The sequence below is a fragment of the Mesoplodon mirus genome (genome assembly GCF_964341445.2).
Source record: "Mesoplodon mirus genome assembly, chromosome: 2".
Classification (NCBI taxonomy): Eukaryota; Metazoa; Chordata; class Mammalia; order Artiodactyla; family Ziphiidae; genus Mesoplodon; species Mesoplodon mirus.
This window is the reverse complement of record NC_138977.1, coordinates 45,273,178-45,294,412: the sequence shown is the minus strand read 5'-3', so window position 1 is coordinate 45,294,412 and position 21,235 is coordinate 45,273,178. Positions and strand designations below refer to the sequence as shown.

The 21,235-nt window shown below is 40.4% G+C and overlaps 1 pseudogene across 1 annotated transcript; it reads right to left on the bottom strand.

The window, feature by feature from the left end:
- Positions 1 to 20,017: 20,017 nt before the first annotated feature.
- LOC309794030 (solute carrier family 25 member 16-like) lies at positions 20,018 to 20,932 on the bottom strand (annotated as a pseudogene). The gene has a single exon. The product of its transcript is annotated as a solute carrier family 25 member 16-like (transcript).
- Between the last annotated feature and the right edge of the window lie 303 nt (positions 20,933 to 21,235).

The following is a 21,235-nucleotide window of genomic DNA, read 5'->3' as shown; positions in this document are numbered from 1 at the left end:
GGTCTCTTATAGACAGCATATATATGGGTCTTGTTTTTGTATCCATTCAGTTAGTCTGTGTCTTTTCATTGGAGCATTTAATGCATTCACATTTAAGGTAGTTATTAATATGTATGTTCCTATTACCATTTTCTTAATTGTTTTGTGTTTGTTGTTGTAGGTCCTTTTCTTCTCTTCTGTTTCCCAGTTAGAGAAGTTCCTTCAGCATTTGTTGTAGACCTGGTTTGGTTGTGCTGAATTCTCTTAGCTTTTGCTTGTCTGTAAAGCTTTTCATTTCTCTGTGGAATCTGAATGAGAACCTTGCTGGGTAGAGTCAGCTTGGTTGTAGGTTCATCTTGGTTGGAGTTCTTCCATTTTCTCACTTTAAATATATCGTGCCATTCCCTTCTGGCTTGTGGAGTCTCTGCTGAGAAATCAGCTGTTAACCTTATGGGAGTTCCCTTGTAAGTTATTGGTCATTTTTCCCTTGTTGCTTTTAATAATTCTTCTTCATCTGTTTCTAAATTTTTTAATTAAAAAATTTTTTAAACATCTTTATTGGAGTATAATTGCTTTACAATGGTGTGTTAGTTTCTGCTTTATACCAAAGTGAACCAGGTATACATATACATATATCCCCATATCTCCTCCCTTTTGTGTCTCCCTCCCGCCCTCCCTATCCCACCCCTCTAGCTGGTCACAAAGCGCCGAACTGATCTCCCTGTGCTATGTGGCTGCTTCCAACTAGCTATGTATTTTATATTTGGTAGTGTATATATGTCCATGCCACTCTCACTTCATCCCAGCTTACCCTTCCCCTCCCCATGTCCTCAAGTCCATTCTCTACATCTGCATCTTTATTCCTGTCTTGCCCCTAGGTTCTTCATAATCATTTTTTTCTTTAGATTCCATATATATGTGTTAACATACGGTATTTGTTTTTCGCTTTCTGACTTACTTCACTCTGTATGACAGATTCTAGGTCCATCCACCTCACTACAAATAACTCAATTTCGTTACTTTTTATGGCTGAGTAATATTCCTTTGTATATATGTGCCACATCTTCTTTATCCATTCATCTGTCGATGGACACTTAGGTTGCTTCCATATCCTGGCTATTATAAATAGCGCTGCAATGAACATTGTGGTACATGACTCTTTTTGAATTATGGTTCTCTCAGGGTGTATACCCAGTAGTGGGATTGCTGGCTTGTATGGTAGTTTCATTTTTAGCTTTTAAAGGAATCTCCATACTGTTCTCCATAGTGGCTGTATCAGTTTACATTCCCACCAACAGTGCACGAGGGTTCCCTTTTCTCCACCCCCTTTCCAGCATTTATTGCTTGTAGATTTTTAATGATGTCTGCTCTGACTGGTGTAATATGATACCTCATTGTTGTTTTGATTTACATTTCTCTAATGATTAGGGATGTTTAGCATCCTTTCGTGTGTTTGTTGGCAATCTGTATATCTTCTTTGGAGAAATGTCTATTTAGGTGTTCTGCCCATTTTTGGATTGGGTTGTTTGTTTTTTGATATTGAGCTGCATGAGCTGCCTGTAAATTCTGCAGATTAATCCTTTCTCAGTTGCTTCATTTTCAAATATTTTCTCCCATTGTGAGGGTTGTCTTTTCATCTTGTTTATGGTTTCCTTTGCTATGCAAAAGCTTAAGTTTCATTAGGTCCCACTTGTTTATTTTTGTTTTTATTTCCATTTATCTAGGAGGTGGGTCAAAAAGCATCTTGCTATGATTTATGTCGTAGACTGTTCTGCCTATGTTTTCCTCTAAGAACTTTATAGTGTCTGGCCTTTCATTTAGGTCCTTAATCCATCTTGAGTTTCTGTGTATGGTGTTAGGGAGTGTTCTAATTTCATTGTTTTACACGTAGCTGTCTAGTTTTCCCAGCACCAATTATTAAATGGCTGTCTTTACTCCATTGTATATTCTTGCTTTCTTTATCAAAAATAATGTGACAATGTGTGCCTGGTTTTATCTCAGGGCTTTCTATCCTGTTCCATTGATCTATATTTCTGTTTTAGTGCCAGTACCATACTGTCTTGATTACTGTACCTTGTAGTATAGTCTGAAGTCAGGGAGCCTCATTCCTCCAGCTCCATTTTTCGTTCTCAAGATTGCTTTGGCTATTCGGGGTCTTTTGTTTTTCCAAAGAAATTTTGAAATTTTTTGTTCTAGTTCTGTGAAAAATGCCAGTGGTAGTTTGATAGGGATTGCATTGAATCTGTAGCTTGCTTTGGGTAGTAGAGTCATTTTCACAACGTTGATACTTCCAATCCAAGAACATGGTATATCTCTCCATCTGTTTGTATCATCTTTAATTTCTTTCATCCGTGTCTTATAGTTTTCTGCATACAGGTCTTTTGTCTCCTTAGGTAGGTTTATTCCTAGGTATTTTATTCTTTTTGTTGCAATGGTAAATGGGAGTGTTTCCTTAATTTCTTTTTCTGATCTTTCATTGTTAGTGTGTAGGAATGCAAGAGATTTCTGTGCATTACTTTTTTTTTTTTTGCAGATGATTTTATTTTATTTTTTAAATTTTTTTTTATTTATTTTATTTTATTTTTTTATTAGTTTCTGCTTTATAACAAAGTGAATCAGTCATACATATACATCTGTTCCCACATCCCTTCCCTCATGCATCTCCCTCCCTCCCACCCTCCCCATCCCACCCCTCCAGGTGGTCACAAAGCACCGAGCTGATCTCCCTGTGCTCTGCGGCTGCTTCCCACTATCTATCTACCTTACGTTTGGTAGTGTATATATGTCCATGCCTCTCTTTCGCTTTGTCACAGCTTACCCTTCCCCCTCCCCATATCCTCAAGTCCATTCTCAAGTAGGTCTGTGTCTTTATTCCTGCTTTACCCCTAGGTTCTTCATGACATTTTTTTTTTAAATTCCGTATATATGTGTTAGCATACAGTATTTGTCTTTCTCTTTCTGACTTACTTCACTCTGTATGACAGACTCTAGGTCTATCCACCTCATTACAAATAGCTCAGTTTCATTTCTTTTTATGGCTGAGTAATATTCCATTGTATATATGTGCCATATCTTCTTTATCCATTCATCCGATGATGGACACTTAGGTTGTTTCCAGCTCCGGGCTATTGTGAATAGAGCTGCAATGAACATTTTGGTACATGTCTCTTTTTGAATTATGGTTTTCTCAGGGTATATGCCCAGTAGTGGGATTGCTGGGTCGTATGGTAGTTCTATTTTTAGTTTTTTAAGGAACCTCCATACTGTTCTCCATAGTGGCTGTACCAATTCACATTCCCACCAGCAGTGCAAGAGTGTTCCCTTTTCTCCACACCCTCTCCAGCATTTATTGTTTCTAGATTTCTTGATGATGGCCATTCTGACTGGTGTGAGATGATATCTCATTGTAGTTTTGATTTGCATTTCTCTAATGATTAATGATGTTGAGCATTCTTTCAAGTGTTTGTTGGCAGTCTGTATATCTTCTTTGGAGAAATGCCTATTTAAGTCTTCTGCCCATTTTTGGATTGGGTTGTTTGTTTTTTTGCTATTGAGCTGCATGAGCTGCTTATAAATTTTGGAGATTAATCCTTTGTCAGTTGCTTCATTTGCAAATACTTTCTCCCATTCTGAGGGTTGTCTTTTGGTCTTGTTTATGGTTTCCTTTGCTGTGCAAAAGCTTTGAAGTTTCATTAGGTCCCATTTGTTTATCTTTGTTTTTTTTTCCATTTCTCTAGGAGGTGGGTCCAAAAGGATCTTGCTGTGATTTATGTCATAGAGTGTTCTACCTATGTTTTCCTCTAAGAGTTTGATAGTTTCTGGCCATACATTTAAGTCTTTAATCCATTTTGAGCTTATTTTTGTGTATGGTGTTAGGGAATGATCTAATTTCAAGCTTTTACATGTCCCTGTCCAGTTTTCCCAGCACCACTTACTGAAGAGACTGTCCTTTCTCCACTGTACATTCCTGCCTACTTTATCAAAGATAAGTTGGCCATATGTGCGTGGGTTTATCTCTGGGCTTTCGATCCTGATCCACTGATCTATCTTTCTGTTTTTATGCCAGTACCAGACTGTCTTGATTACTGTAGCTTTGTAGTATAGTCTGAAGTCAGGGAGCCTGATTCCTCCAGCTCCGTTTTTCGTTCTCAAGATTGCTTTGGCTATTCGGGGCCTTTTGTTTTTCCAAACAAATTTTGAAATTTTTTGTTCTAGTTCTGTGAAAAATGCCAGTGGTAGTTTGATAGGGATTGCATTGAATCTGTAGATTGCTTTGGGTAGTAGAGTCATTTTCACAATATTGATTCTTCCAATCCAGGAGCATGGTATATCTCTCCATCTATTTGTATCATCTTTAATTTCTTTCATCAGTGTCTTATAATTTTCTGCATACAGGTCTTTTGTCTCCTTAGGTTTATTCCTAGATATTTTATTCTTTTTGTTGCGATGGTAAATGGGAGTGTTTTCTTGATTTCATTTTCAGATTTTTCATCATTAGTGTACAGGAATGCCAGAGATTTCTGTACATTAATTTTGTATCCTGCTACTTTACCAAATTCATTGATTAGCTCTAGTAGTTTTTCCGTAGCATCTTTAGGATTCTCTATGTATAGTATCATGTCATCTGCAAACAGTGACAGCTTTACTTCTTCTTTTCTGATTTGGATTCCTTTTATTTCCTTTTCTTCTCTGATTGCTGTGGCTAAAACTTCCAAAACTAGGTTGAATAAGAGTGGTGAGAGTGGGCAACCTTGTCTTGTTCCTGATCTTAGTGGAAATGGTTTCAGTTTTTCACCATTGAGGACAATGTTGGCTGTGGGTTTGTCATATATGGCCTTAATTATGTTAAGGAAAGATCCCTCTATGCCTACTTTCTGCAGGGTTTTTATCATAAATGGGTGTTGAATTTTGTCGAAAGCTTTCTCTGCATCTATTGAGATGATCATATGGTTTTTCTCCTTCAATTTGTTAATATGGTGTATCACATTGATTGATTTGCGTATATTGAAGAATCCTTGCATTCCTGGAATAAACCCCACTTGATCATGGTGTATGATCCTTTTAATGTGCTGTTGGATTCTGTTTGCTAGTATTTTGTTGAGGATTTTTGCATCTATGTTCATCAGTGATATTGGCCTGTAGTTTTCTTTCTTTGTGACATCCTTGCCTGGTTTTGGTTTCAAGGTGATGGCGGCCTCGTAGAATGAGTTTGGGAGTGTTCCTTCCTGTGATATTGTTTGGAAGAGTTTGAGAAGGATGGGTGTTAGCTCTTCTCTAAATGTTTGATAGAATTCGCCTGTGAAGCCATCTGGTCCTGGGCTTTTGTTTGATGGAAGATTTTTAATCACAGTTTCAATTTCAGTGCTTGTGATTGGTCTATTCATATTTTCTATTTCTTCCTGAGTCAGTCTTGGCAGGTTGTGCATTTCTAAGAATTTGTTCATTTCTTCCAGGTTGTCCATTTTATTGGCATAGAGTTGCTTATAGTAATCTCTCATGATCTTTTGTATTTCTGCAGTGTCACTTGTTACTTCTCCTTTTTCATTTCTAATTCTATTGATTTGAGTCTTCTCCCTTCTTTTCTTGATGAGTCTGGCTAATGGTTTGTCAATTTTGTTTATCTTCTCAGAGAACCAGCTTTTAGTTTGGTTGATCTTTACTATCGTTTCCTTCATTTCTTTTTCATTTATTTCTGATCTGATCTTTATGATTTCTTTCCTTCTGCTAGCTTTGGGGTTTTTTTGTTCTTCTTTCTCTAATTGCTTTAGGTGCAGGGTCAGGTTGTTTATTCGAGATGTTTCCTGTTTCTTAAGGTGGGATTGTATTGCTATAAACTTCCCCCTTAGAACTGCTTTTGCTGCGTCCCATAGGTTTTGGGTCGTCGTGTCTCCATTGTCATTTGTTTCTAGGTATTTTTTAATTTCCTCTTTGATTTCTTCAGTGATCACTTCGTTATTGAGTAGTGTCTTGTTTAGCTTCCATGTGTTTGTATTTTTTACAGATCTTTTCCTGTAATTGATGTCTAGTCTCATAGCATTGTGGTTGGAAAAGATACTTGATACAATTTCAATTTTCTTAAATTTACCAAGGCTTGATTTGTGACCCAAGATATGATCTATCCTGGAGAATGTTCCATGAGCACTTGAGAAAAATGTGTATTCTGTTGTTTTTGGATGGAATATCCTATAAATATCAACTAAGTCCATCTTGTTTAATGTATCATTTAAAGCTTGTGTTTCCTTATTTATTTTCATTTTGGATGATCTGTCCATTGGTGAAAGTGGGGTGTTAAAGTCCCCTACTATGAGTGTGTTACTGTCGATTTCTCCTTTTATGGCTGTTAGTATTTGCCTTATGTATTGAGGTGCTCCTATGTTGGGTGCATAAATATTTACAATTGTTATATCTTCTTCTTGGATCGATCCCTTTATCGTTATGTAGTGTCCTTCTTTGTCTCTTCTAATAGTCTTTATTTTAAAGTCTATTTTGTCTGATATAAGAATTGCTACTCCAGCTTTCTTTTGATTTCCATTTGCATGCAATATCTTTTTCCATCCCCTTACTTTCAATCTGTATGTGTCTCTAGGTCTGAAGTGTGTCTCTTGGAGACAGCATATATAAGGGTCTTGTTTTTGTATCCATTCAGCCAATCTGTGTCTTTTGGTGGGAGCATTTAGTCCATTTACATTTAAGGTAATTATTGATATGTATGTTCCTATTCCCATTTCCTTAATTGCTTTGGGTTCGTTATTGTAGGTATATTCCTTCTGTTGTGTTTCTTGCCTAGAGAAGTTCTTTTAGCATTTGTTGTAAAGCTGGCTTGGTGGTGCTGAAGTCTCTCAGCCTTTGCTTGTCTGTAAAGGTTTTAATTTCTCCATCAAATCTGAATGAGATCCTTGCTGGGTAGAGTAATCTTGGTTGCAGCTTTCTCTCCTTCATCACTTTAATTATGTCCTGCCACTCCCTTCTGGCTTGTAGAGTTTCTGCTGAGAGATCAGCTGTTAACCTGATGGGGATTCTCTTGTGTGTTATTTGTTGTTTTTCCCTTGCTGCTTTTAATATGATTTCTTTGTGTTTAATTTTTGACAGTTTGATTAATATGTGTCTTGGTGTATTTCTCCTTGGATTTATTCTGTATGGGACTCTCTGTGCCTCCTGGACTTGATTCACTATTTCCTTTCCCATATTGGGGAAGTTTTCAACTATAGTCTCTTCAAATATTTTCTCAGTCCCTTTCTTTTTCTCTTCTTCTTCTGGAACCCCTATAATTCGAATGTTGGTGCGTTTAATGTTGTCCCAGAGGTCTCTGAGACTGTCCTCTGTTCTTTTCATTCTTTTTTCTTTATTTTGCTCTGCAGCAGTTATTTCCACTATTTTATCTTCCAGGTCACTTATCCGTTCTTCTGCCTCAGTTATTCTGCTATTGATCCCATCTAGAGTATTTTTCATTTCATTTATTGTGTTTTTAATCGATGCTTGATTCATCTTTAGTTCTTCTAGGTCCTTGTTAACTGTTTCTTGCATTTTGTCCATTCTATTTCCAAGATTATGGATCTTGGAAATAGAATCTTGGATCAGCTTTACTATCATTATTCTGAATTCTTTTTCAGGTAGACTGCCTATTACCTCTTCATTTGTTAGGTCTGGTAGGTTTTTATCTTGCTCCTTCACCTGCTGTGTGTTTTTCTGTCTTCTCATTTTGCTTATGTTACTGTGTTTGGGGTCTCCTTTTTGCAGGCTGCATATTCGTAGTTCCCGTTGTTTTTGGTGTCTGACCCCACTGGCTAAGGTTGTTTCAGTAGGTTGTGTAGGCTTCCTGGTGGGGGGGACTAATGCCTGTGTTCTGGTGGTTGAGGCTCGATCTTGTCTTTCTGGTGGACAGGTCCACGTCTGGTGGTGTGTTCTGGGGTGTCTGCTGACTTTTTATGATTTTAGGCAGCCTCTCTTCTAATGGGTGGGGTTGTGTTCCTGCCTTGCTAGTTGCTTGGCATAGGGTGACCAGCACTGTAGCTTGCTGGTCGTTGACTGAAGCTGGGTGCTGGTGTTGGGATGGAGATCTCTGGGAGATTTTCGCTGCTTGATATTATGTGGAGCTGGGAGGTCTCTTGTGGACCCGTGTCCTGAAGTTGGCTCTCCCACTTCAGAGGCACAGCACTGGCTCCTGGCTGCAGCACCAAGAGCCTTTTATCCACCCGGCTCAGAATAACAGGGAAAAAAAGTAGAAAGAAAGAATTAGTAGAAGAAAGAAAGAGAGAGAGAAAGAAAGGAAGGAAGGAAGGAAGGAAGAAAGGAGGGAGGGAGGGGGGAAGGATGGAAAGAAAGAAGGAAAGAAAGGAGGGAGGGAGGAAGGAAAGAAAGAAATAAAGACAGGAGGGAGGGAGGGAGGAAGGAAAGAAAAAGAAAGTGGAAAGAAGAAGGGTGGGAGGGAGGGAGGAAAGAAAAAGAAAGAAGGAAAGGAGGAGCGGAGGGAGGGAGGAAGGGAAGGTAGGAAAAAAAGAAAGAGCAGGTAAAGTAAAATAGAATAAAGTATGAAATATAGTAGCGTTATTAAAATTAGAAAGTAATTATTGAAAAAAAAAAAACGGACCGATAGAACCCTGGGACATATGGTGGAAGCAAAGCTATACAGAGAGAATCTTACACAGAAGATTACACATACACATTCACAAAAAGAGAGCAGGGGGAAAAATCAAAAATCTTGCTCTCCAAGTCCACCTCCTCAATTTGGGATAATTCGTTGTAAAAAGAGGAAAAGGGCGAGAAGTCTGAAATCTTGCTCTCTAAGTCCACCTCCTTAATTTGGAATAATTCGTTGTAAAAAGAGGAAAAGGGGGGAAAGTCTTAAATCTTGTCCTCAAAGTCCACTTCCTCAATTTGGGATGATTCGCTGTCTATTCATGCACTCCACAGATGCAGGGCACATCAAATGGACCGTGGAGCTTTAATCCGCTGCCTCCGAGGCTGCACAGAGAGATTTCCCTGTCTCTGCTCTCACAGCTACCGGGTCTCAGCCTTGGACCTGGCCCCGCCTCTGCACGTAGGTCGCCGGAGGGCGTCCGTTCTTCGCTCAGACAGGACGGGTTTAAAGGAGCCGCTGATTCGGGGGCTCTGGCTCACTCAGGCAGAGGGGAGGGAGGGGCGCGCAGTGTGGGGCGGGCCTGCGGTGGCAGAGGCCGGCGTGACGTTGCAGCAGCCCGTGGCGCTCCGTGCGCTTTCCCGGGAAAGCCGTCCCCGGGTCTCGGGACCCTGGCAGTGGCGGGGTGCACAGGCCCCTCGGAAGGCGGGGCGGACAGTGACCCGCGCTCGCACACAGGCCCCGCGGCGGCGGGCGGCGGCGGCGGCGGCCCACGCCCGTCTCTGAGGTCCGCGCCTTACCCGCGGCTCGCGCCTGTCTCCGGTGCTTCCCCAAGCAGCCCTCTTAATGCCCTCTCCTCGCGCACCAGGAAACAAAAGGGAAAAAAGTCTCTTGCCTCTTCAGCAGCTCCAGACCCTTTCCCCGGACTCCCTCTGGGCTAGCCGTGGTGCATTAACCCCTTCAGGCTCTCTTCCTGCCGCCAGCCCCTGTCCTCTCCCTGCGCTTCGACTGAAAGCTGATACCCGAGCCTCAGCTCCTAGCCCCGCCCGCCCCGGCGGCCGAGCAGACAAGCCTCTCGGGCTGGTGTGTGCCTGAGGGCACCGATCCAATGTCCCGGAATCTCTCCGCTTTGCCCTCCGCACCCCTGTTGCTGTGCTCTCCTCCGCTACTCCGAAGCTTTCCCCCTCCGCCACCTGCAGTCTCCGCCCGCGAAGGGGCTTGTAGTGTGTAGAAACCTTCCCTCCTTCACGGCTCCCTCCCACTGGTGCAGGTCCCGTCCCTATCCTATTGTCTCTGTTTATTCTTTTTTTCTTTTGCCCTACCCAGGTATGTGGGGAGTTTCTTGCTTTTTGGGGGTTCTGAGGTCTTCTGTCAGCGTTCAGTAGGTGTTCTGTAGGAGTTGTTCCACGTGTAGATGAATTTCTGATGTATCTGTGGGGAGGAAGGTGATCTCCGTGTCTTACTCTTCCGCCATCTTCCTCCGGGCCCCTGTGCATTACTTTTTTATCCTTGCAACTTTACCAGATTCATTGATTAGCTCTAGTAGTTTTCTGGTGGCATCTGTAGGATTCTCTATGTATAGTATCATGTCATCTGCAAACAGTGACAGTTTTACTTCTTTTCTGATTTGGATTCCTTTTATTCCTTTTTCTTCTCTGATTGATGTGGCTAAAACTTCCAAAACTGTGTTGAATAATAGTGGTGAGAGTGGGCAACCTAGTCTTGTTCCTGATCTTAGTGGAAATGGTTTCAGTTTTTCACCATTGAGAATGATGTTGACTGTGGTTTTGTCATATATGGCCTTTATTCTCTTGAGTTAAGTTCCCTCTATGCCTACTTTCTGGAAAGTTTTTATCATAATCGGTGTTGAATTTTGACAAAAGCTTTTTCTGCATCCATTGAGATGATCATGGTTTTTCTCCTTCAGTTTTTAAATATGGTTTATCACACTGATTTTGCATATATTGAAGAATGCTTGCTTTCCTGGGGTAAACCCCACTTGATCATGGTGTATGATCCTTTTAATGTGCTGTTGGATTCTGTTTGCTAGTATTTTGTTGAGGACATTTGCATCTATGTTCATCAGTGATATTGGCCTGTAGTTTTCTTTCTCTGTGACATCCTGGCCTGGTTTTGGTATCAGGGTGTTGGTGGCCTTGTAGAATGAGTTTGGGAGTATTCCTCCCTCTGCTGTATTGTGGAAGAGTTTGAGAAGGATAGGTGTTAGCTCTTCTCTAAATGTTTGATGGAATTTGCCTGTGAAGCCATCTGGTCCTGGGCTTTTGTTTGTTTGAAGATTTTTAATCACAGTCTCAATTTCATTGTTTGTGATTGATCTGTTTATATTTTCTATTTCTTCCTGGTTCAGTCTTGGAAGGTTGTGCTTTTCTAAAAATTTGTCCATTTCTTCCAGGTTTTTCATTTCATTAGCATATAGTTACTTGTAGTAATCTCTCATGATCCTTTGTATTTCTGCAGTATCAGTAGTTACTTCTTTTTCATTTCTAAATCTATTGATTTGAGTCTTCTGCCTTTTTTTGTTGATGAGTCTGGCTCATGGTTTATCAATTTTGTTTATCTTCTCAAAGAACCAGCTTTTAGGTTTTTATTGTTTGTTTGTTTGTTTTTTATGGCACGTGGGCCTCTCACTGTTGTGCCCTCTCCCGTTGTGGAGCACAGGCTCCAGACATGCAGGCTCAGCAGCCATGGCTCACAGGCCTCACTGCTCCATGGCATGTGGGATCTTCCCGGACTGGGGCATGAACCCGTGTCCCCTGCATCGGCAGGCGGACTCTCAACCACTGTGCCACCAGGGAAGCCCCCAGCTTTTAGTTTTATTGATCTTTGGTATTGTTTTCATTTTTTTTCATTTATTTATGATCTGACCTTTATGATTTTGTTCCTTCTGCTAATTTTGGTTTTTTTTTTTTGTTCTTCTTTCTCTAATTGCTTTAGGTGTAATGTTAGGTTGTTTATTTGAGATATTTCTTGTTTCTTGAGGTAGTATTGTTTTGCTATAAACTTCCCTCTTAGAACTGCTTTTGTTGCATCCCATTGGTTTTGGGTCATCGTGTTTTCATTGTCATTTGTTTCTAGGTATTTTTTTATTTCCTCTTTGATTTCTTCAGTGATCTCTTGGTTGTTAAGTCACATATTGTTTAGCCTCCATGTGTTTGTAGTTTTTACAGGTTTTTTTTCCTGTAATTGATATCTAGTCTCATAGCATTGTGGTCAGAAAAGATACTTGATAGTATTTCATTTTTCTCAAATTTCCCAAGGCCTGATTTGTGACCGAAGATGTGATTTATCCTGGAGGATGTTCCATAAGCACTTGAGAAGAAAGTGTATTCTGTTTTTGAATGGAATGTCCTGCAAATATCAATTAAGTCCGTCTTGTTTAATGTAGCATTTAAAGATTGTTTCCTTATTTATTCATTTTGCATGATTTGTCAATTGGTGAAAGTGGGGTGTTAAAGTCCCCAGGTATGATTGTGTTACTGTAGATTTCCCCTTTTATGGCTGTTAGCATTTGCCTTATGTATTGAGGTGCTCCTATGTTGGGTGCCTAAATATTTACAGTTTTTATATCTTCTTCTTGGATCGATCCCTTGATCATTATGTAGTGTCCTTCTTTGTCTCTTGTAATAGTGTTTATTTTAGAGTCTATTTTTTCTGATATGGGTATTGCTACTCCAGCTTTCTTTTGATTTCCATTTGCATGGAATACGTTTTTCTATCCCCTCACTTTCAGTCTGTTTGTGTCCCTATGTCTGAAGTGGGTCTCTTGTAGACAGCATATATACGGGTCTTGTTTTTGTATCCATTCAGCCAGTCTGTGTCTTTTGGCTGGAGTATTTAATCCATTTAGATTTAAGGTAATTATCGATATGTATGTTCCTATTTCCATTTTCTTAATTGTTTTGGGTTTCTTATTGTAGGTCTTTTCCTTCTCTTGTGTGTCCTGCCTAGAGAAGTTCATTTAGCATTTGTCGTAAAGCTGGGTCAGGGATGCTGAATTCTCTTAGCTTTTGCTTGCCTGTAAAGCTTGTCATTTCTCTGTGGAATCTGACTGAGATCCTTGCTGGGTACAGTAATCTTGGTTGTAGGTTTTTCCCTTTAATCACTTTAAATATGTCTTGCCACTGCCTTCTGGCTTGCAGAGTTTCTGCTGAAAGATCAGCTGTTAACCTTATGGGGATTCCCTTTTATGTTATCTGTTGCTTTTCTCTTGCTGCTTTTAATATATTTTTCTTTGTATTTAGTTTTTGATATTTTAATTAATATGTGTCTTGGCCTGTTTCTCCTTGGATTTATCCTGTATGGGACTCTCGGCACTTCCAGGTCTTGTCCATTTTCTTTCCCATATTAGGGAAGTTTTCAACTATAATCTCTTCAAATATTTTCTCAGTCCCTTTCTTTTTCTCTTCTTATTCTTGGACTGCTGTGATTCGAATATTGGTGCGTTTAATGTTGTCTCAGACGTGTCTGAGATTGTCCTCAATTCTTTTCATACTTTTTTCTTTATTCTGCTCTGTGGTAGTTATTTCCACTATTTTATCTTCCAGGTCACTTATCCATTCTTCTGCCTCAGTTATTCTGGTATTGATTCCTTCTAGAGAATTTTAAATTTCATTTATTTTGTTCTTCATGTTTGTTTGTTTGCTCTTTAGTTCTTCTAGGTCCTTATTAAACGTTTCTTGTATTTTCTCCATTCTATTTCCAAGATTTTAGATCATCTTTATTATCACTACTCTGAGTTCTTTCTCAGGTAGACTACCTATTTCCTATTCATTTGTTTGGTTTGGTGGGTTTTTACCTTGCTCCTTCATCTGCTGTGTATTTCTCTGTCTTCTCATTTTGCTTAACTTACTTTGCCTGGGGTCTCCTTTTCGCAGGCTGCAGGTTCGTAGTTCCCGTTATTTTTGGTGTCTGCCCCCAGTGGCTAAGGTTTGTTCACTGGTTTGTGTAGGCTTCCTGGTGGAGGGGAGTAGTGCCTATGTTCTGGTGGATGAGGCTGGATCCTGTCTTTTTGGTGGGCAGGGCCATATCCAGTGGTGTGTTTTGGGGTGTCTGTGACCTTATGATTTTAGGAAGTGTCTCTTCTAATGGGTGGGGTCGTATTCCTATCTTGCTTGTTGTTTTTGATAGGGTGTCCAGCACTGTACCTTGCTGGTTGTTGAGTGGAGCTGGGTCTTAGCATTGAGCTGGAGATCTCTGGGAGAGCTTTCGCCATTTGGTCCATCAGAGACTTCCTAGCTTCATGCAATATCAATGTCCTGAACTCGGGTCTCCCACATCAGAGACACAGGCCTGACCCCAGCTGGAACACCAAGACAGTGTCAGCCACATGGCTCAGAAGAAATAGGAGAAAAAAAGAAAGAAAGGAAAAAAAATAATAAAATTAAAAAAATAAAAAGAAAAAAAAAGAGCAACCAAACTATAAAACAAATGCTCCACCAATGATAACAAGTGCTAAAAACTATACTAAAAAATATAAATAAAAATAAACCAAAAAAAAAAAGGACAGATAGATCCCTAGGACAAATGGTAAAAGCAATGCTATACAGACAAAATCCCACAAAGAAGCATACACATACACACTCACAAAAAGAGAGAAAAAGGAAAAAATACATATATATATATCATTGCTCCCAAAGTCCACCGCCTCAATTTTGGGATGATTCGTTTTCTATTCACGTATTCCACAGATGCAGCATTCATCGAGTTGATTGTGGAGATTTTATCCACTGTTCCTGAGGTTGCTGGGAGAGATTTCCCTTTCTCTTCTTTGCTTGCACAGCTCCTGGGGTTCAGCTTTGGATTTTGCCCTGCCTCTGCATGTAGGTCACCTGAGGGTATCTGTTCTTCACTCAGAGAGGACAGGGTTAAAGTAGCAGCTGATTAGGGGGCCCTGGCTCACTCAGGCTCACTCAGGCTGGGGGGAGGGACGGGTATGGTATGTGGGGTGAGCCTGCGGTGGCAGAGGCCAGTGTGACATTCCAACAGCCTGAGGTGTGCCATGTGTTCTCCCTGGGAAGTTGTCCCTGGATCATGGGACCCTGGCAGTGGCGGGCTGCACAGGCTCCCAGGAGGGGAGGTGTGGATAGTGACCTGTGCTTGCACACAGGCTTCTTGGTGGCTGCAACAGCAGCCTTTGCATTTCATGCCCGTCTCTGGTGTCCGCACTGATAGCTGTGGCTCATGCCCATCTCTGGAGCTCATTTAGGTGGTGCTCTGAATCCCCTCTCCTCGAGCACCCCAATACAATGGTCTCTTGCCTCTTAGGCAGTTCCAGATTTTTCCTGGACTCCCTCCCTGTTAGCTATGGTGCACTAGCCCCGTTCAGGCTGTGTTCACACAGCCAACCCCAGTCCTCTCCCTGGGATCCAACCTCCAAAGCACGAGCTTCAGATCCCAGCCTCCACCCATCCCAGTGGGTGAGCAGACAAGCCTCTCAGGCTGGTGAGTGCTGATCTCTGTGCGGGAATCGCTCCGCTTTGCCCTCTGCACCCTTGTTGCTGTGCCCTCCTCCATGGCTTCAAAGCTTCCCCCGCCCCCCCCACCCCCCATCTACGCCAGTGAAGGGGTTCCTAGTGTATGGAATCCTTTCCTCCTTCACAGCTCCCTCCCACTGGTGCAGGTCCCATCCCTATTCTTTTGTCTCTGTTTTTTTCCTGTTTCTTTTTCCTTACCTGGGTATGTGGGGAGATTTTTGCCTTTTGGCAAGTCTGAGGTCTTCTGCCAGTGTTCAGTAGGTGTTCTGTAGGAGCTGTTGCACATGTAGATGTATTTATGATGTATTTGTAGGGAGGAAGGTGATCTCTACATCTTACTCTTCTGCCATCTTGAATGTCTTTCTCCTCTTTGTCTTTAATTTTTGTCAGTTTGATTACTATGTATCTTGGTGTGTTTCTCCTTGGGTTTATCCTGCCTGGGACTCTCTGTTCTTCCTGGACTTGGGTGGCTATTTTGTTTCCCATGTTAGGGAATTTTTTGACGATAATCTCTTCAAATATTTTCTTGGGTCCTTTCTGTCTCTCTTCTCCTTCTGGAATCCCTATAATGTGAATGTTGGTGCATTTAATGTTGTCCCAGAGGTCTCTTAGGCTGTCTTCATTTCTTTTCATTCTTTTTTCTTTATTCTGTTCCACAGCAGGAATTCTACCCTTCTGTCTTCCAGGTCACTTATCCGTTCTTCTGCCTCAGTTATTTTGCTACTGATTCATTCTAGTGTATTTTTCATTTCAGTTACGTTATTGTTCATTTGTTTGTTCTTTAATTCTTCTAGGTCTTTGTTAAACATTTCTTGCAACTTCTCGATCTTTGCCTCCATTCTTTTTCCAAGGTCCTGGATCATCTTCACTATCATTATTCTGAATTCTTTTTCTGGAAGGTTGCCTATCTCCACTTCATTTAATTATTTTTCTGAGGTTTAACTTATTTCTTCATCTGGTACATAGCTCTTTGCATTTTTATTTTATCTATTTTTCTGTGAATGTGGTTTTCTTTCCACAGGCTGCAGGGTTGTAGTTCTTCTTGCTTCTGCTGTCTTCCCTCTGTTGGATGAGGCTATCTAAGAGGCTTGTGCAAGCTTCCTGATGGGAGGGACTGGTGGTTGTTAGAGCTGGGTGTTGCTCTAGTGGGTAGAGTTCAGTAAAACTTTAATCTGCTTGTCTGCTCATGGGTGGGTCTGAGTTCCCTCCCTGTTGGTTGTTCGGCCTGAGGTGACACAGCATTTGAGTCTACAGGCTCTTTGGTGGGGCTAATGGCAGACGCCAGGAGGGCTCATGCCAAGGAGTACTTCCCAGAACTTCTGCCACAAGTGTCCTTGTCCCCGCAGTGAGCCATTGCCACCCCCGCCTGTGCAGGACACCCTCCAACACTAGCAGGTAGGTCTGGTTCAGTCTCTATGCGGTCACTGCTTCTTCCCCCTGGGTCCTGATGCACACACTACTTTGTGTGTGTGTCCTAAGAATGGAGTCTCTGTTTCCCCCAGTCCTGTCAAAGTCCTGCAATCAAATCCCACTAGCCTTCAAAGTCTGATTCTCTGGGAATTCTTACTACAGTTGTCAGACCCCCAGTTTGGGAAGCCTGATGAGGGGCTCAGAACCTTCACTCCAGTGAGTGGAATTCTGTGGTATAATTGTTCTGAAGTTTGTGAGTCACCCACCCAGCAGTTATGGGATTTGATTTTATTGTGATTGCGCCCCTTCTACCATCTCATTGTGGCTGCTCCTTTACTTTGGATGTGGGGTATCTTTTTTGGTGAGTTCCAGTGTCGTCTTCTTAATGATTGTTCAGCAGTTAGCTGTGATTCCCATGCTCTTGCAAGAGGGAGTGATCACATGTCCTTCTATTCTGCCATCTTGAACCAATCTCCTCTTTAACCTTTTTGAATAAAATTTATTTTTAATATCCTATGTATTCTATAACAGACATGGAATGAAAAATTTTATTTTAAAAAATGTGCAGTCTTTTTATTGGTAACCTGAGATATTTATTTTATACATTTAAATTTTCTTGAGATTTGATGACAGTATTTAGATACATTTGTAGCCCAGAAATTAAAATATACAAAATAGTTCTAGGAACACATGTATTTTTACCTGTGTGTACACTTATAAATCATACAAAGGTACATATTTATTTTAAACTAAAAACTTTGAAAGTGAAACCAGTTCATCTAATTTTTACCAAGGTATGACAAGAAATATTTTATGCAAAAAATAAAAATTGAAGCAGAAATAAGACTTTCAACTTATGATTTTTTTAAGACATTAGAAAACTATTCTACAAATTGCTATTTCTGAGGACAGAGCCATAACTGTTCCCCTTGTGTTTTAGTCATGCTTGTGATAAAACATTAAAAAGTACTCTAAACACAACAAATGGAATTCTTACATTTTAAACCATTTTAATATAATGGATAGCAATTCAAATCATATTTTACATTTCTACTTAAGTTTACATTGCACTAAAATTATTTTACAGGGATGAACTAGTTGATGTATCATGACATAATACCTTAGAAATGTTCTTTGATGTTCACATCTATATTAGTGGATATTTCACAGTCCACTTAGATGATTTGGTGTATACTAAAAAATTTAACAGAAACAAATCTATAATGATAATGTGTTTTAAGAGCAAAGATACTCAGTATTTATTACTGCCTTTGGGAAATACACTAACTTTAAAAAAAAAAGTTATTTTATTTATTTATTTATTTATTTATTTATGTCTGTATTGGGTCGTCTTTGTTGTGTGCAGGATTTCTCTAGCTGTGGCGAGCAGCAGCTACTCTTTGTGGTGGTGAATGGCCTTCTCCTTGCAGTGGCTTCTCATTGCAGAGCACGGGCTCTAAGCAAGCAGGCTTCAGTAGTTATGGCATGTGGGCTCAGTAGTTGTGGTTCACAGGCTCTAGAGCACAGGCTCAGTAGTTGTGGCGCATGGGCTTAGTTGCTCTGTGGCATGTGGGATCTTCCTGGACCAGGGCTTGAACCCGTGTCCCCTACATTTGCAGGCGGATTCTTTTTCTTCTTCTTTTTTTTTTATTAGTCTCTGCTTTACAACAAAGTGAATCAGTCATACATATATATCTGTTCCCACATCCCCTCCCTCCTGCGTCTCCCTCCCTCCCACCCTCCCCATCCCACCCCTCCAGGCGGCCACAAAGCACCGAGCCGATCCCCCCGCGCCATGCGGCCACCCCCCACCATCCATCCACCCCATGCCCGGCAGTGTATACACGTCCATGTGCAGGTGGATTCTTAACCACTGTGCCACCAGGGAAGTCCCAATACATCAACTTTTAAAAACACATTTAAATCACTCATAGAAACTGGACATAACATTTGTGCAATTTCTGAAAATTCTTATTGTTGAGTTTCCACACACCTACTTTTAAAAAAATTTTTTATTGAGAAATGAAGAGAAAGTGTCCTTTTATTTAGTAGAGCAGAATTACAAGAAGAGCAATATTAATAATACTTCAGTGTTGGCTTCTAAGCATGCTTCATATAACTTAAATTTTCAGTTCCCGTGATTCTGCTGCGATATAACCAAGCCCATTTATAATAAGAACTGATGCCAGAGTCTTTGAAAATTATGATTACAATTAAAAACTGGAATGGCATGATAAAACTAATGGCAACCTCTTTTTAAAATTGTAGTTGATTTACAGTATTGAGATAGTTTTGGGTGTATGGCAAAGTGATTTAGATATATATATAACTGAATGTATATATTTCAGATTATTTTCTATTATAGGTTATTATAAGATATTGAATACAGTTCCCTATGCTATATAGTAAATCTTTATTGCTTATCTATTTTACATGTACTACTGTGTATCTGTTAATCCCCAATTCCTAATTTATCCCTTCCCCCTTCCCTTTCCCCTTTGTTTTCTGTCTGAGTCTGTTTCTCTTTTGTATGTAGACTCATTTGTATCATTTTTGGATTCCACATATAAGTGATATTACATAATAATTGTCTTTGACTTACTTCACTAAGCATAATATTCTCTAGGTCCATCCATGTTGCTGCAAATGGCAATATTTCATTCCTTTTTATGGCTGAGTAATAATTCCACTGTATGTGTGTATATATATATATATATATATATATATATATATATATACATACATATATATGTATATGTTATATATACATATATATATACATATATATATACACATATATATATATGTGTGTATATATATACACACACACCACTTCTTCTTAAGCCAATCATTTGTTGATGGGCACTTGGGTTGTTTCCATATCTTAGCTATTGTAAACAGGGCTGAACATTGAGGTGCGTGTATCTTTACTTTGTCTTTTCTGTATATATACCCAGGTGTGGGATTGCTGGGTCATATGGTAGCTCTACTTTTAGTTTTTAAAGTAAACTTTATGGCAACCTCTTGAACCATTTTAAGTTAGTTCTACTTCCAAATAACACTTAAAAAAATAATGTATTTATTATAATTATTTTTTTTGGCTGCATTGGGTCTTCGTTGCTGCATGTGGGCTTTCTCTAGTTGCAGTGAGCAGGGGCTACTCTTTGTTGTCGTGCACGGACTTCTCATTGTGGTGGCTTCTTTTGTTGTGGCGCATGGGCTTAGTTGCTCTGCGGCATGTGGGATCTTCCTGGACCAGGGCTCAAACCCGTGTCCCCTGAATTGGCAGGCAGATTCTTAGCCACTGCACCAGGGAAGCCCCCAAATAACACTTTTAGCCAGCAACAGCTTACATATTTTTCAATGTTCTAAGATATAACTTTTGGCATCCAAAAGTATAAGTAAGCACTTTTGTGATGAATAAAATCAAGTGCTAAAATACCCATGGTTTCCTGTGACAGGGTATATATTCCCTTTCAAGTAATGTTCTCCCCCCAAATTAACATTTTATTTCTCCCTCAAAGAGTTTACTAAGGAAAAGAAATCACAAGAACCTTTTTTAGTTGAGGAGAAAAAACTGCTTGATAAGTTCATGTACTGTAAAAGCAACTGCTTGAGAAAGAACACAGTGAATGTAACTAAGAGAGAAACCATGATATCCTTTTGAATTCTCTGCCATATAGACATACTTTATAGTCACCTCCATGGTATGGCACTTTTCAAATTCTGGAAGAACAGTCCTTAACTGCATTCACTGATGAGTTACATCAAATGGGTCGGATCTGTCTGTGTTATTTCTCTAGCAGCACCACCATAATGTAAGTTTATGTGAGTTTTCAAACTTCAGACGTTAGGGTAGTCTGAAGGTCTGCAAAGAAGGGTGGGAGCATGGGAAAGGCACCAAAAGTAAAAAAAAAAAAAAAAAAAAAGAAACACTTTCACGAGGAGCCATTCCTAATACAGCAGGCATCAGGCCTTTGTAAAATGCAAGGCACCTTCCTTTGCATAAATTGTTTTGAATGCATGAATAATTCCTGTATAGGTATGTGCTAGGCGTACTCTAACCACGTGAAGAGGGTAAGTGCCGATAACTTCTGTTAAACCTGCTATAGATGCAGCCATTCATCTGTGCACAGACCAGAAACTCCCAGCTTTGTAGTAATTAATGTTCTATAATGCTCAAAAGTGATAAACTGGATTGCACCATAGGGAATGATTTGGATCATCAATGCACCATTCCCTTTATACAATCCCCAAGGTATCCCTCCTTTGGGGAACAGCACGCAATGCAGCAAACACTCCCAAATGTTTGTAATGGTGATTGTGAGCTGGTAATAAAACCTTTGCTTGATATAAAGGAGCACCTGTTTTGGCACAGCGTCCAGCAACACCTGCAGCCAGGAAGGAGCACGGCCAGGAGAAGTCTCGGCCTGCGATGGGCCCTCTAGCTTCTGCCTGCCGCATCGCTAGAGGTGGGGTCGCCACAGCCAGTGCTGCCTCGGGAGACTTGGTCACCAAATTACAAGCCAAGGGCCCTAACCATGGCCAGAGCGGGCAGTGACAGGGCACCAACCGCCTGTCAGGAGGGGCAGAGTCTGTCCTTTAACCTTTATACTAGAATTATGTGGTTATATGTCATCATATTATAGTATTAGAGTATTCTAAATCTGACTATATACTTGGCTTTACCAGTGCAATGTGTATTTTCACGAGCTTACATATTAGTAGTTAGCATCCTTTCATATTAACTTGAAGAACTTTTTTCAGCATTTCTTCT